Source organism: Grammomys surdaster, unplaced genomic scaffold (assembly GCF_004785775.1).
Source record: "Grammomys surdaster isolate TR1022 unplaced genomic scaffold, NIH_TR_1.0 126189, whole genome shotgun sequence".
In the NCBI taxonomy this organism is placed as follows: Eukaryota; Metazoa; Chordata; class Mammalia; order Rodentia; family Muridae; genus Grammomys; species Grammomys surdaster.
Genome location: NW_021620995.1, coordinates 4,207,027 through 4,220,554, shown reverse-complemented (window position 1 = coordinate 4,220,554; position 13,528 = coordinate 4,207,027). Strand labels below are relative to the sequence as shown.

General features: G+C 39.0%; 1 pseudogene; it reads right to left on the bottom strand.

Annotated features, from left to right (window-relative positions):
* Positions 1-11,304: 11,304 nt before the first annotated feature.
* On the bottom strand, positions 11,305-12,617 carry LOC114613120 (annotated as a pseudogene).
* Positions 12,618-13,528: the final 911 nt, after the last annotated feature.

Below are 13,528 nucleotides of genomic sequence, written 5' to 3'. Positions count from 1 at the left end.
CCTGACAATAATAGTAGCTGTTTCAGTAGGAGTAACATTATCATGAAGATTGGCATCAGCAGCAGGATTGGTGACAAATAACAATTGGAATTTACACTGATTATAAATAGTACAGTAGAATTCATCAACCCATTCCATTTTCCCAGGAACCATATAATTGACTAAACACACAAAAAGGAGACAGTCCAGACTCCAGAGAGAAGCAAATGGGAAATCAATCAATAGAATAAATGTTTATGCATTTAGATTTACATCATAATTTCCATTTCTTATCAGATTAAAATGATCTACTAGGATTCTCAAAGAAGAATAATTATCTGTCCTTACACATGTCCCTTTCTCTTGCCATCTACATCAAGCACATTTCTTATCCTGGATAACTATTACCTCCCTTCTCGTTAACTTAGGTTCTTCTAAGTCAACAAAGAATTCATTGATTCACCGACTATACACCAAGCACTACATGAAACCTTGGATTTCCAAGATAAAAGAGTCCCTCCTCTCAAAGAATTTCCCCCTTTTTCCAGGAAAATAATTTTTAAAAATCTCCAAAGGGATCACTTTGAAGACAGCTGTAAGCCTACTTTGTGACTGAAGTCTCAGTTTGAGATGGAAGTTCTCGTATCTAAAAACTTTTCCTTGAGTACCTGCAAAAAACATCAAGAGAGCAAACACCTAAGACCAAATGCTTACAACAGCCAACTGCTATCTGTGGATATTAATTATATTAACATTTTAGCATTTCTTTATCTCTGGAGTATTTACTATAAAAAGTGAAGAAAAAATAGACAAATAACAAACAAACAGACAAAAAGAAACCTTCAATGTAGTCAGATCACTCTAGCTCCAAATCGTCCAGCAGGAGAGACTGGTAAAGTTATAAAGTACTTTAAATCTCAGTTTTCCCATTGCTAAAATTAAGAAAAACATTTTACATAGCAAACTGGGTTGCTATGCTCATTAAGTTTGACTTACTATTTTTTTATTTCAAATTTATTTCAGTTTATGTTTTCTTCAGAATTTCTAACCCATTATTGAATTCTTTATTCATATCCCGAATTGTTTTTCTCATTTTCTCAACTCTTTATGTTTTCTTAGACTCCCATTTTGCATTGATTCATGTTCTTCTTGAGTTCCTTGATGATGCTAATAAAGGTTATTTTCAGGTTATTGTCTTAGATGTTGTTTAAGTTGCTTTACTGTGCTGCCTAGTTTTATGCCAACTTGATACAAGCTAGAGTTATCTGAGAAGATAGAACCTCTATTGAGAAAAAAAAATCTGGGAGGAGAGGCCCTTGGTCCTGGGAAGGTTTGATGCCCTAATGTATGAGAATGCGAGGGCAGGGAGGCAGAATATGCATTATCCAAATCAATACACTTCTGTCTTAGGTTGGTAAGGCTCTATGCAGAATCTTGGTTTGCCATCCTATTAAATTAATAACTCTGTCTGAGGGTCCATTTTCAGTTTCAAGTCATGTACTTTGGCCACCAACATGTTGATGATGTTAAAGACAAGCTTTAACATGATGGGCAGGAATAAAAGTATTCCCATGACAACAAAGCCTAGCAAAGTTCTCTTAAATTGAGTTGTATTTGCATAAGTAATTGCAAAATTTGAGAATTAGCAGTATCTAGAAAAGAACAGTTTTAAGTAATTGTAAGCCATGAGCTCCAGGTTGGTTATCAGTTACAAATTAAAAGCTTGGTTTTTCAGCATTTCTTTTTTAATTGAATATTTTATTTATTTACATTTCAGATGTTATCCCATTTCCCCATTCTCCGCCAAACCCCCTATTCCATGCCCCTTCCTCCTGCTTCTATGAGAGTGTCCACCCACTCACTCACTCCTGCCTCCCCACCCTCACTCTGGAGCATCGAGCCTTTATAGGATCAAGGCCCTCCTCTCCCACTGAAACCCGACAAGACCACCCACCACTACATATACAGCTGGAGACATGGGCCTCTCCATGTGTGTTTCCAGGCTGGCTGTTTAGACCCTGGGAGTTTTGGTTGGTTGGTATTGTCACTCTCCCCATGGGGCCCACAAACCCCTTCAGCTCCTTCAGTCCTCTCTCCAACTCCTCCACTGGGGACCCCATGATCAGTTCAATGGTTAGCTGAGAGCATTGGCCTCTGTATATGTCAGACTCTGGCATAGCCTCTCAGGAGACAGCTATATCAAGCTCCTGTCAGCATGCACTTCCACAGAAGTGTCTGTATTTGGTGACTACACATGGATTGGATCCCCATGTGGGGCAGTCTCCGGACAGCCCCTTCTTCAGTCTCTGTATTTCCTCCGGTGGATATTTTGTTACTCCTTCTAAGAAGGACTGAAGCATCCCCACTTCTGTTTTCCTTCTTCCTGAGCTTCATGAGGTTTGAGTTGTATCTTGGGTATTCTGAAATGTGAAGAGCTTTTGTGACTTCTTGGCAGGAATCTGACATTGACAAAGGACAAGGAAATGGGCTTCAGGCAAGAATCTGACTTCTAGAACAAAGAAGTAATTTCAGGCAGGAATCTAAATCTTAGGCTAGAACAAAGTAGACTTAAGGCATAAAAATGACTTTGGGCTAGAACAAGGAAGTAGGCTCAGATATTTTCCTCATCCTGATAAGCCCTTAGAAACAGTGATCACAGGAGTGATCCTGGGACTTTGTTTATTGCCTTGCTTGTTCTTTGACTATTTGTGTTTATTGTCTTGATTGTACCTTCACTATTTGCATCTATTGTATTGCTAGTTCCTCAACCTAGAACTGACCTTAATACTTGCATGAAATTAAAATTATATAAAAGCAGATTGGGAAAAAATAAAATAAAAATTTTTTAAAAGTATAATAAAGCCTTTAATCCCAGCACTTGGGAGACAGAGGCAGGCAGATTTCTGAGTTCGAGGCTAGCCTGGTCTACAGAGTGAGTTCCAGGACAGCCAGGGCTACACAGAAAAACCCTGTCTTGAGAAAAAAAATGGAACCCTGCAGAGAAAAAGAAAAGAAAGTAGGAGTGGGACTAGTTAGGAAGAAGGGATGAGAAAGTAATGGGGGTATGTGTGATCTCAATAGCTTGTATAAAAATAGGAAATCATAACAAAAAACCTTTAAACTAATAAGAAAAGTAGTATCTGGGGCTAGGAATGTAGCACAGTTGAGAAAGTGCTTGCTAGCATAGAACTCGGGGCCTCATCCCCAGAACTGCACAAAACTGAACATAATACAATACACCTGTAATTCTGGCACTTGGGACACAGGAAGATCAGAAGTTCAAGGTCACCCTTGACTACTTACTGAGCATGTGGTCAACCTGGGATATATATTAAACACTGTCTCAACCAAAAACCACAGAGCAATGATTAAACATACCTAACTTCTTTTGCCTTAAACTTCACATGTGTAAAATGTGTATATTAATAGCGTACATTATTTTATCTCTGTTAAATGCTTAGCTTGATGCCTACTTGGAAGCTAAATTGTGCCTTCTTCCCAAACAGAACATTAATATACTACTCCCAATACCTCAGAATGTGCTCGCATTTAGAAAGAGGTTTAAACCAGAGCATAACAGTGGGCCACAGTTCAGTGTGACTGCTGTCCTCATAAACAGAAAAATTGGACACATACAGGGAAACAAGAAATGTACTCATATGAGGGAAGACCCCATATGGATACATTCTCCAAGTCCAAACAAGGAAAGCAAGTCCAGAACTGCTAGCAGCTTATCTTAGTCCTGCCATTTTCAGAACTGTAAGCAAATAAATGTGTTACATAAAAAAAAAAATGTTAGGTACTATTGTTTTATTTGAAAGAATGTTTAAGTTAAATGAAATAATTTTGTAAATAGGCCATTTCCATAAATGCCAAACTAGATTTCTAGAACCTTCTTTTAGAACAGACTGTGTATAAATAATATTTATTTTTCTTTTAATTTGGCATCTTTACTTCATGGCTGAACTGACTGGCACGTTAAGGAATTTGCATGGGCCTGAAAGAAAATAGAAACACACATGTTCAGAAAAGTAGTCAAATTCTAAAAGCAAAGGAATGCCAGGAGTGCTTGAGCTTCTGATCATGAGTTGTAATGGGTGCCAGCATTGTAAGAAATAGGAAATAGAGCCTGGGATTTGCAAAGTCTGAAATTCTACAGGAAAGATCTAGTGCAATAGTAGAATGTTTGCCTAGTCTGCTCAGATTTAATCGCTAGTGCTACAGGAATAAGATAAACAACTGAAAAAATAGCAAAATTTAGATCAGAGACAGAGTAAGTTTGGACCTTCATAGGTAAGAAAAAGAAAAGGCTGCTACAGAAAGAGAAGAGAACAAGCTTATCTCAGGGAATTCCCATCCACAGGTATTTACAATCAAACCTCACACCAGGTATAGAAAACCTAAGCTAACATTGACTAGAAACTAAACTTTAGTTAGGAATATCTTCTAATGCATGTCCAAAGAAAATATGTTCCTCCCTACAAGAAGGAAGTTGCTTCACACACCTCAAAAAGTTTCTGGAAAAGATTTGCAGAGAATAAAATTCACTGTTAATATTAGACATGCGGCGTCCAAGGAGACAAAAATTGAGAACAAACAAATGAGCAGAAATTGAGAACAAACTAACAAACACAGGCTCACAGAGCAGTAAGCTCGTTAAAATTAAGTGTGCTTCAAAATAATAAAAGACATGTTTAAAGTTTGCCAGTAGAATGAGTCATCACAGAAATGTTCAAACTCCTAACATAACACAAATCTTTACTTCTAGAGATAAAATGCTAACAAAATGAAAAATTAAAGTGCAATTAAACAGCAGATGATAAGTATATATAAATAATTTGATGAGTGAATACAGTCATTTGAAGAAGTTGCTTACAATTTAACACAAACCAGAGGTAGAAAGTGCAGATTTTCACATTTGAAAGATAAAATCAAGAAAATAGAAGCAATATTAAAAGAGAAAATGACTGATATTTTCTCAAATTGATAAGACTAACTCAAGAAGCTAATTCAGAAATGACATATATTAAGCAAAAACAAGAGAGATTAAAAAAAAAAAACCACAGTGCAACTTCAGACTACCAGAGGGAATGGGGCTAACCAACACTGAAAAAGAAAAGACAACTTACATAAGAAGAAACTACAAAAAGAGTCAAAAACAACTTCAACAGTCATAATGGGAGCTGGAGGAAAATCAAATCATATTACCTAAATGATAGAAAAAAAACAAATAAAATGATTGGAAAAAATGAGAAAACTATTTCAATAAACTTGAGAGTGCTTGCTGCCAAGAGAAACCCTGAAGAAATTTCTGAAAAAGGGACAACCTCTAAGAAAGAAAATTCTCAGAAGGAATGTCTCAGATTAAAAAGTTATCCACATTGAGTGAATGATGGTAAAAAGAAACAAAAGTAAAACCATAGTGCTTCAGTGGCTTGACCTAAGAGAATTATTGACATGAATGCTTTCTCAGACTAAAGACATTAACTTTAGTCTCTCTGTAAGACACTCAACCAAGTCATCAAATAATTATGATCATTTTAGTACATTATCAGACATCTTACATTGAGCACCATTTACTAGTAGAATAACAGAAGAGAAGCAGATTTCTCTCACTGCAGTTCTGTGCCACAGAGCAGGCAGTTAGCACTCTCAAGTAATGATGACTAATGAACAGACCAAGCATGGATACAATTAGTTCTAATTTAAGATCGAAAGTAATGTTTATTGTAAAACAAGGATTGTCAAAGTGTTAACAGAAATAATGTAAACAAATTCAAGGTATATTCTGAATGTAGAACTAATTTGTTAATAAGCCAAATTATGGGGCGGGGGGGAGTCAGGATAATAGTATATCTATAAAACAACCAAAAAACAACACAATGGTGGGGGTAAGTCCTTATGTGTGAAGAATAACTTCAGTTGGAAAGAATTAAACTCTGTAATAAAAAACAGGGTAGGTGAATAGATTAGAGACAGACTCAATCATATGCTGCCTATAGAAGAAGCTAACTCTTATGACACATATAGACTGGAAATTAAAGGACAGATAAAGGTATTCCACACAAATAAAATTAAAATCGAGAAATATCTATAATTAAATCAGTAAGAAAAAAGAGTTCAAACTGATGTATTCATAATAAGTGGCCTAAATTAAAATGGAAACTTTTAAAATTAATAACCCAAAAATGTGCCTCCAGGGGCTATTAAATGGAACAGACGAAGCCCATGAGGAAGAATATAAAGATCAGATTAGAAATAAGAAACAGGAAGAGTAGAAACAAAAATCAATAAAACTAAGAGGTGTCTCCTCAAAATCATAAACACAATTAACAAACCTCAGATGAAGAAAAATACAGAGAAAGTTCAGATAGAATCATAAATGAAAATAGAAATTATAACTTAGGTTTCTGACATGTAAAATAAAGGAGAATCATTACAGAATGATTATGAATAATTATATGTCAATAAATTGAACAAATAAATAAATTCATAGAAAAATAAGCTCAAATGATAAAAGCTCAAATGGACAAATAAAGAGAAAATTAAAGAAGTAATTAGAAACTTTCCAAGCCACACAGTGGTAGTGCATGTCTTTAATCCCAGCAATTGGGACACAGAGACAGGTAGGTCCCTGTGAGTTTCAGGCCAGCCTGGTCTACAGAGCGAGTTCCGGTGTGAGTCCTAGAACTGTCAGGTCTACACAGAGAATTTCTGTCTTGAAAAAAAATGAAACAAAAATCAAATGTCAGGGGCAGCCCTGCTTACACACTGAAGGCCTAAAATTAGCCATAGGCCTAAAATCAGCAATAGGCCTGACATACATGTATACTAACACCAAGTCTTGGGTCTCAGTGGAAAAACACTGAAACAGATGGCTATAAGCTAATGTAAACAGGCAGCTTTTGTGGAAATTTACAAGCCTGAGTAGTCATAGACCTTGTAAATAGGTAGCCTTGGCAGACAATACCAACTTTGATAAGGACAACTGAATCATAGCAGAGTCATAGTGACTTGCCCCCTGAATCTTCACCCAGCTGATACTCGGTTCTGAAATATATCTGTATTCCCCCTAAACACCCACACTCCAGTGTTATTCCCTTCCCCACATCCTGCCTTTCTGTGTTTATAACCCCTGTGTGAATGAATTATGATTTGAGAAAAAATAAATTATTTAAAAAAAAAACAAAGCAACAAAACTTTCCACCAAAAGAATACGCAGTACATAAACGAGTTCTACCAGCAAACAATCAAAAGAGAATTAGTGAAGATATCTATTCTCTTTCTAAACAATTAGTTAGAGGGAATATCCCAGAAATATTTTACAAGGCCAGCATACCTAAGCCAGACAAAGAAATTGCAAGTAATAGATAGAAAGATGATAGATAACCTTCAATAAAATACTAGCAAACAACATGACAACACACCCAATAAGGTTAAACATTATAATTGAGTGGAATTATCCATGATATGCAAAACTGGTTTCATATACACAGCCTTAGACCAGGAATGTAGTCAGTAGTAGAACACATAATTAGCATGTATGAGTTCCTTGCATTCAATCTCAGCCCTGAATAAAGCTCAATTAATAAAAGGAAATATAAAAACACACGATAATCTAAAATGATGCAGAAAGCACTTGTCAAAGTTCATTCTAGTTTCCTGATAACATTTTGACAGTTTGTGTGTAGCAAAGTTATTTAACATAATAATTCCACCTATAATATAAAATCCAGCTAACTTTTTTACTTTTTTTTTTCGAGACAGGGTTTCTCTGTGTAGTCCAGGCTGTCCTGAAATTCCCTCTGTAGACCAGGCTGGCCTTGAACTCAGAAATCCACCTGCCTCTGCCTCTCAAGTGCTGGGATTAAAGGTGTGCACTGCCACTGCCCAGCACTAGCTAACTTCTTACCTAATCCCAACATCTAAGAGATAAAGACAGGAGCAGGAGTTAGAGGCTAACCCAAATTACATAGCATATTTGAGGCTAACCTGGGATACATACAACCTTTTCTCAACAAAAACAAGAGAGTTGGAGAGATGTCTTAGTGGTTATAAATATTGACTGTTCTTCTAGCGGTCCTGGGTTTGATTCTCAGTACCCATGTAACATCTTACAGTCATCTAGAACTCCAGTTTCAGACGACTCAATGCCCTATTCTTGCCTTGGGCATCAGGTATGCATGTAGCACACAGACTTACATGTAGTCAATACACATAATATTTTTAAAGAAAGACAAAAAAGAGAGAGAGGGGAGGGAAGGGAAAGAAAGACAAAGATAAGGGAAAGAAGGAAGGGGAAAGGGAGAAGAGGGAAGAGTAGCTAGTATAATCCTATTTCATCCTGGGGAGAAATGACTCATTATCCTCAATAACTATGCATGAATTCAAATGTCTTCATTGCTTCTCAAATGTGTACACTTGAGAGCAGTAGTTCTCAACCTTCCTAATGCTGCACCACTTCAATACAGTTCCTCCTGTTGTGAAGACCCCCAACCATAAAATTATTTCATTGCTACTTCATAACCATAATTTTGCTATTGCTATGAATCATAATGTAAATATTTGATAAGCAGAATGCCTGATATGCAACTCTTACAAAAAGGTCATTTAACCTCAGTAAGGTCATGACCCACAGTTTGGAAACCACTGGTTTTGAAGGACATTAAGTTATTTCTAGCTGTTCCAAAGTGTCTTCACTGATCATTCTTATAAACAGAAAAAAAGGAAAACCAAAACTTTGAAAAGCTTTCAAAAAATCAAGAAAATATACAAATATTGGGTAAATGAACGAATATCCTCTCCTTTGTCTAACATTAGTTGAGGGCAAATGATTGCTCTATCACAAAAATATGAACTAGGAATGCCTGTGAATTTCTAAGGGGAAAAAACCCTTTATGTCACAGTCTTTCGAATGTTCTAGAGTGCATGAAATGAGACCACCAAGGTCTCATTGATCTCACGGAATGTTGAGAATTTTTTTAATGCATATCAGATACATTCAGACTCAGCATATATATTTCGTACCTATCACACTCTCAGAAGCCACAAAAACCACATGAATTTGCTTATGGAGGAGCTATAGCCTCTGGGGCCAAAGTATGGTACTTACACTAAGTACTAAACCCATTAATGAATGTTTCATAGTGGTACTAAGTTTATAACACACAGTTTATGGGATTCTTAAACTAACACCTCACCTAAGGTCACGTGAGTTGCTTTGTTAAACACCTTTCTAACCCTAGAGAGTCTATTTATCTAGTTTTAGGGTGAATTCTGGGCCTCAGCAATTTTTTTTTGCAAACTCTAATGTGTGCCTTCTGCTTCTGGTTACACCTATGAATGTCAAGTCTTACCACCAATATAGCTTACTACCACCAGGGCTGTTAAGAAAATCCAGAGGCTAAAGCTTTTCTGAGACCACTGTAAGGACAGTAGTTAGAAGTCTCCCTTCCCTTCAGAAGTACAGAGAAGCTGCATGCAAGCTGTACCCTATCAATCCAGCTATAGATGACATCATCCTTCTGATGGAGCAGCCTTTGAAAAGCAGGAAGCGATCTTCATTCCATAAATTAGACATGGGGAAGACAACAAGGAGAGAAACAGAGTCCCCAATGTGAGCTAGGCATGAGACTTATTTTGCTTACAACAACACTGCTTTCCTAATTCTCAAAATTCTGAGGCTCAAAGGAATTGTAATTGATTTGTCAAGGTCAAAGGACCACAAAGATCACCGGGGACCTGGTACAGAATGTTTTTACCATACCACATTGCCCCCTAGGGCTGCAGGAGTTTATGGCAGGTGATGGAAGTAAAAATTTGAAATATCAGAAAGCAGAACTTTACCAGTAGACCTAATTGGCTATGATTGTGCTTTCCTCTCTACACTCCTTTCTGTGGATACCACCAGCTTGGAACAGAACTCTTTCTGCCTTTGTTAATTGCTAGCTCATGTGTTTTCAGCTAATTGGCAATGCAAGCAAGCTCAGGCAAGGCAAAGGCATTCCCGGAAATTTTGTAATCTACCTCAGTTCTAAGGTGCCTTGGAGCAGTACTTCTCAAACTGTATGTGAGAATCTCCTGGGGTCCTTGTGAAAGTGCAAATTTTAATTCATTTAACTCTTCTATGCTTTCCAACAAGCAGCGAGGAGACAGACGGCAATGCTGCCGAAGAGAGGGTCACACAGGGAGGTGCAAAGAGCTAAATAAATGCTTTGTTAAGCTCTGCCTGATGAATTACCAGTTACGCCTGTGGCTAATAAGTTACATCTGCTTTATTTCTAATTGACCAAATTAATAATTAATAAGACTGTATAGTCATTCAATGTCCATTCAGTGACTCTTTATAGACTGATTACTTGATAAGTGACAAGCTACAACTGAAAGTGAAGCACCCAAAAGTTCTTATGAACGATAAGAACATTAACTGACTAGATATTTTTTGCTATACATGTGTATGCATGCACATGTGAAGGCCACAATGGTTTTGCTTCTCAAGGGCCAGCTCCGTTTTCTTTGTAAGGTTGTCTCCTATTGCTCTTACTTACTGGCCAGGAGCTTTTCTAGTAGGCTATACAGGCTGGCTGAAGAGTCCTGGGACTCTACCTGCCTCTGTCTCCCAAACACTGAAATTGTAAGTGTGAATCACCATGCCTAACTATTTTACACGGGTTCTGAGAATCAAACTCAGGTCCTCATGCTTACTCTATAAGCAACTTATTCACAGAGCTATCTCCCCAGCCCCGAGGATTATTTTAACTTAGAATAGCATCCTACCTCCACAACGCATTATTGTTCCTGTTAGCATTAGACCCCATCATGTGTGGCAATAGTGCCTTTGGAGCTGCCAAGTCTGGGATGTTTCTGATAAGACATTTGGATAACCTCTCCAATTTACTCAGAGAAGTCATTAAAAACACTGGCCTCAAAGATAATAATCCTGAGTTCAAGACTATGCTGACATTTTACTTTTCAAATATTCATCTTTTCTTTTTTCTTTTTTTTTTTTTTTGCAATAAACCACCGCCTTTGTTTTCTCTGCACCCCAGTATGCTTTCACAGTATATGGAAAGAGCATCCCTTATACCAAGTGCCAGGTGGGGTGTGGGGGTGCTGAATTGGGGTAACTCCAGTTAGCTTCCAGAAGTGAGCAGGGACCAAAGCCTAAAATGGCAAAGAAAGCCACCAGATGCAGTCCTCTTTGCCCAGGACTGGAGCCACGGATGCCATAGTCACCCTTAAGTGTCTTGACCTATGTCTTTTAACTATACCACTCAGGGTCCTGGTGTCCTCCCATGCCTCCTGGACCAACAGAGGTGATTGTTCTCATTCCATGGTGACAGCAACATCTTCCACATCTCTGGGGACTGCACTCTGAAGCTCACGTCTGATTTCAGGGGACAGCTGTGGATGGGGCTGCAGCCGAAGCAGTTCCAGGAGGGCTTCCTTCTGCTCTGTGGCCAGGTCAGCCTTGTAGCGATGTGCTAGTGTCAGCAGGCACTGGTGCCAGAGCACGGGCAGCTGACACATCTCCGTCCGGAAGGCAAGAAAATGGAAGACCAGACCGTCGAGCACCCGGTAGGGCAATGCATACTTCTTATCCAGCAGCAGGCGCAGGAAGATGCTGTTGGCACCGCTGTATTCCATCTCAGCTATCTTCAGCATGGCTGCACTGGAGTGAAGCACAGAGATGGAGCACTTGGTGAGGATGCTACCCACGATGATAGCTTCTCGGAGAGTACAGGTGCCGGACTCACACAGCGGGATCAGGATTCCTTTGAACCAGGCTCCTGGCTTGAACAGGGTCTTCTTGAGGGCCATGTAGAGGTGGAAGTTGAGTCGTTTGTATTCAGCGATGTCGTCTCGGACTTGGGGAAGCAGGACAAGGTTGTAGAAGCGCTGAGCCATGCGCTCCTTCAGGTTAGAGGCAAGATCCTGGTGGCTTGATACATGGAGGCTGCAGTCCAGGCCTCAGGCTCAGTGACGTAGAGGATCTGCTCCCAGTTGGACAGTGCAGGGATGATTTTAAAGGCCTTGGGCAGTTTCCCACTGCGGCACTTACATAATACCTCCCGGACTCCTCTGTAGACTTCCAGGACCCGGGGATCCAGTTGGGGCATAGGGAAGCCCGATACCTCTGACATGACAGTCTCCACCTCGGTCTGCTTCTCAGTCAGCTTCTCCATAATGATGTCGGCCAGGGTGTGCCTGACAGGAGGGGTCTTGTTCATGAACATTTCAATGGCACGCTCATCTTCATCATCATCTTCATCATCCACGACCACCTCTGCCTGGTGGTCCACCCCAGTCATTTTGGCTGCCTTCTCCAGGTAGGCCATTCCTCATCTTCCTCATCTGATCCATCCTGTGGCACTCCCGGCCCCAGCCGGGCGGCGCGCTCTCGCGGTTTTGCTGGCCGATCTCCAGTCCCATGTTCAGTCTCGAGCTCCTCCTGCTGCTGCCAGACTTGCTGCAAAATCCATCTGCTCAGCTCGGGTCCCACATACTCTTCCTCCTCTTCGACCCCGCCGTTTTTCTCGGGTCCCCGCGCGCACTGAGTCCCCAGCCAGAATCTGCTGGGCCAGAGGTGTATGCCTCTCCTGATTTTTGGCAACACGTGTCACCTTGAATTTGGGCATTTTTGTCGAAAAACTTGCCCACAAGATCTACACGTGTGAAGCCGGCTAAAAGCCGAGACTGTGCTTCTCATCTCTTTTCAATAACCATCTTTAAACAAGACTCAGAGTCCTGAGACAATCTGAAAACAGTCCAAACAGTAATTCATTAACAAGAAATAAACTCACATGCCATAGAATAGCTTCCTACATTACAAAAAAAAAATATATCATACTATTAGTTTCATAGTGAAATCAAATAATGCATATTGCATTAAGCATGATGAAGCTTAGTAAACACTCCAAGATGTTGTAAAGTTTGGCACGCATTTTCATCCTTCAGTGTCTCTTTCCTTTCTAGAGAAATTGACTTTTCTTTGTTTTTTCACTTTCTTTCAATGACAGTAGAATTATAAGTAACAATTAATTTACATGTTCTTTTTGTAAATATTTGTTACAAGATCCACTCTCTTTCAATGACAGCAGAATTAGAAGTAACAATTAATTTACATGTTCTTTTTGTAAATATTTGTTAAATGAAGAAACTATTGATCTATAAGCCAGTCAAGACCAGAAGATCTGATACTTAGTTCTCGAGGATAGGCAAAGTGGGTGGGACATGTTTACAAATCCTCCTAATTAGATTTTTCCAGCCTACCTTCACAAAGAAAAAGAAGAAAACCAAAGGGGTTCTTCATACTTAGATACGCTTTAGGAAATGGTGCAGTAAGCACATATACAAACTGTCGCTCCTGAGTCTCCATGACCTTTGGGTGGTACCTGTGCCAATGTCTTTAAAATCACACAAGAACATGCCATGTGTCTTGACATGTAAGTAATCCGCTTACAACATCCTTTAAGGGATGGATGAATGGATGGATTCTACTACTTCAAATAAGAGTGTGTTATGAAGATTAAAGCAAACGCAATGTGTG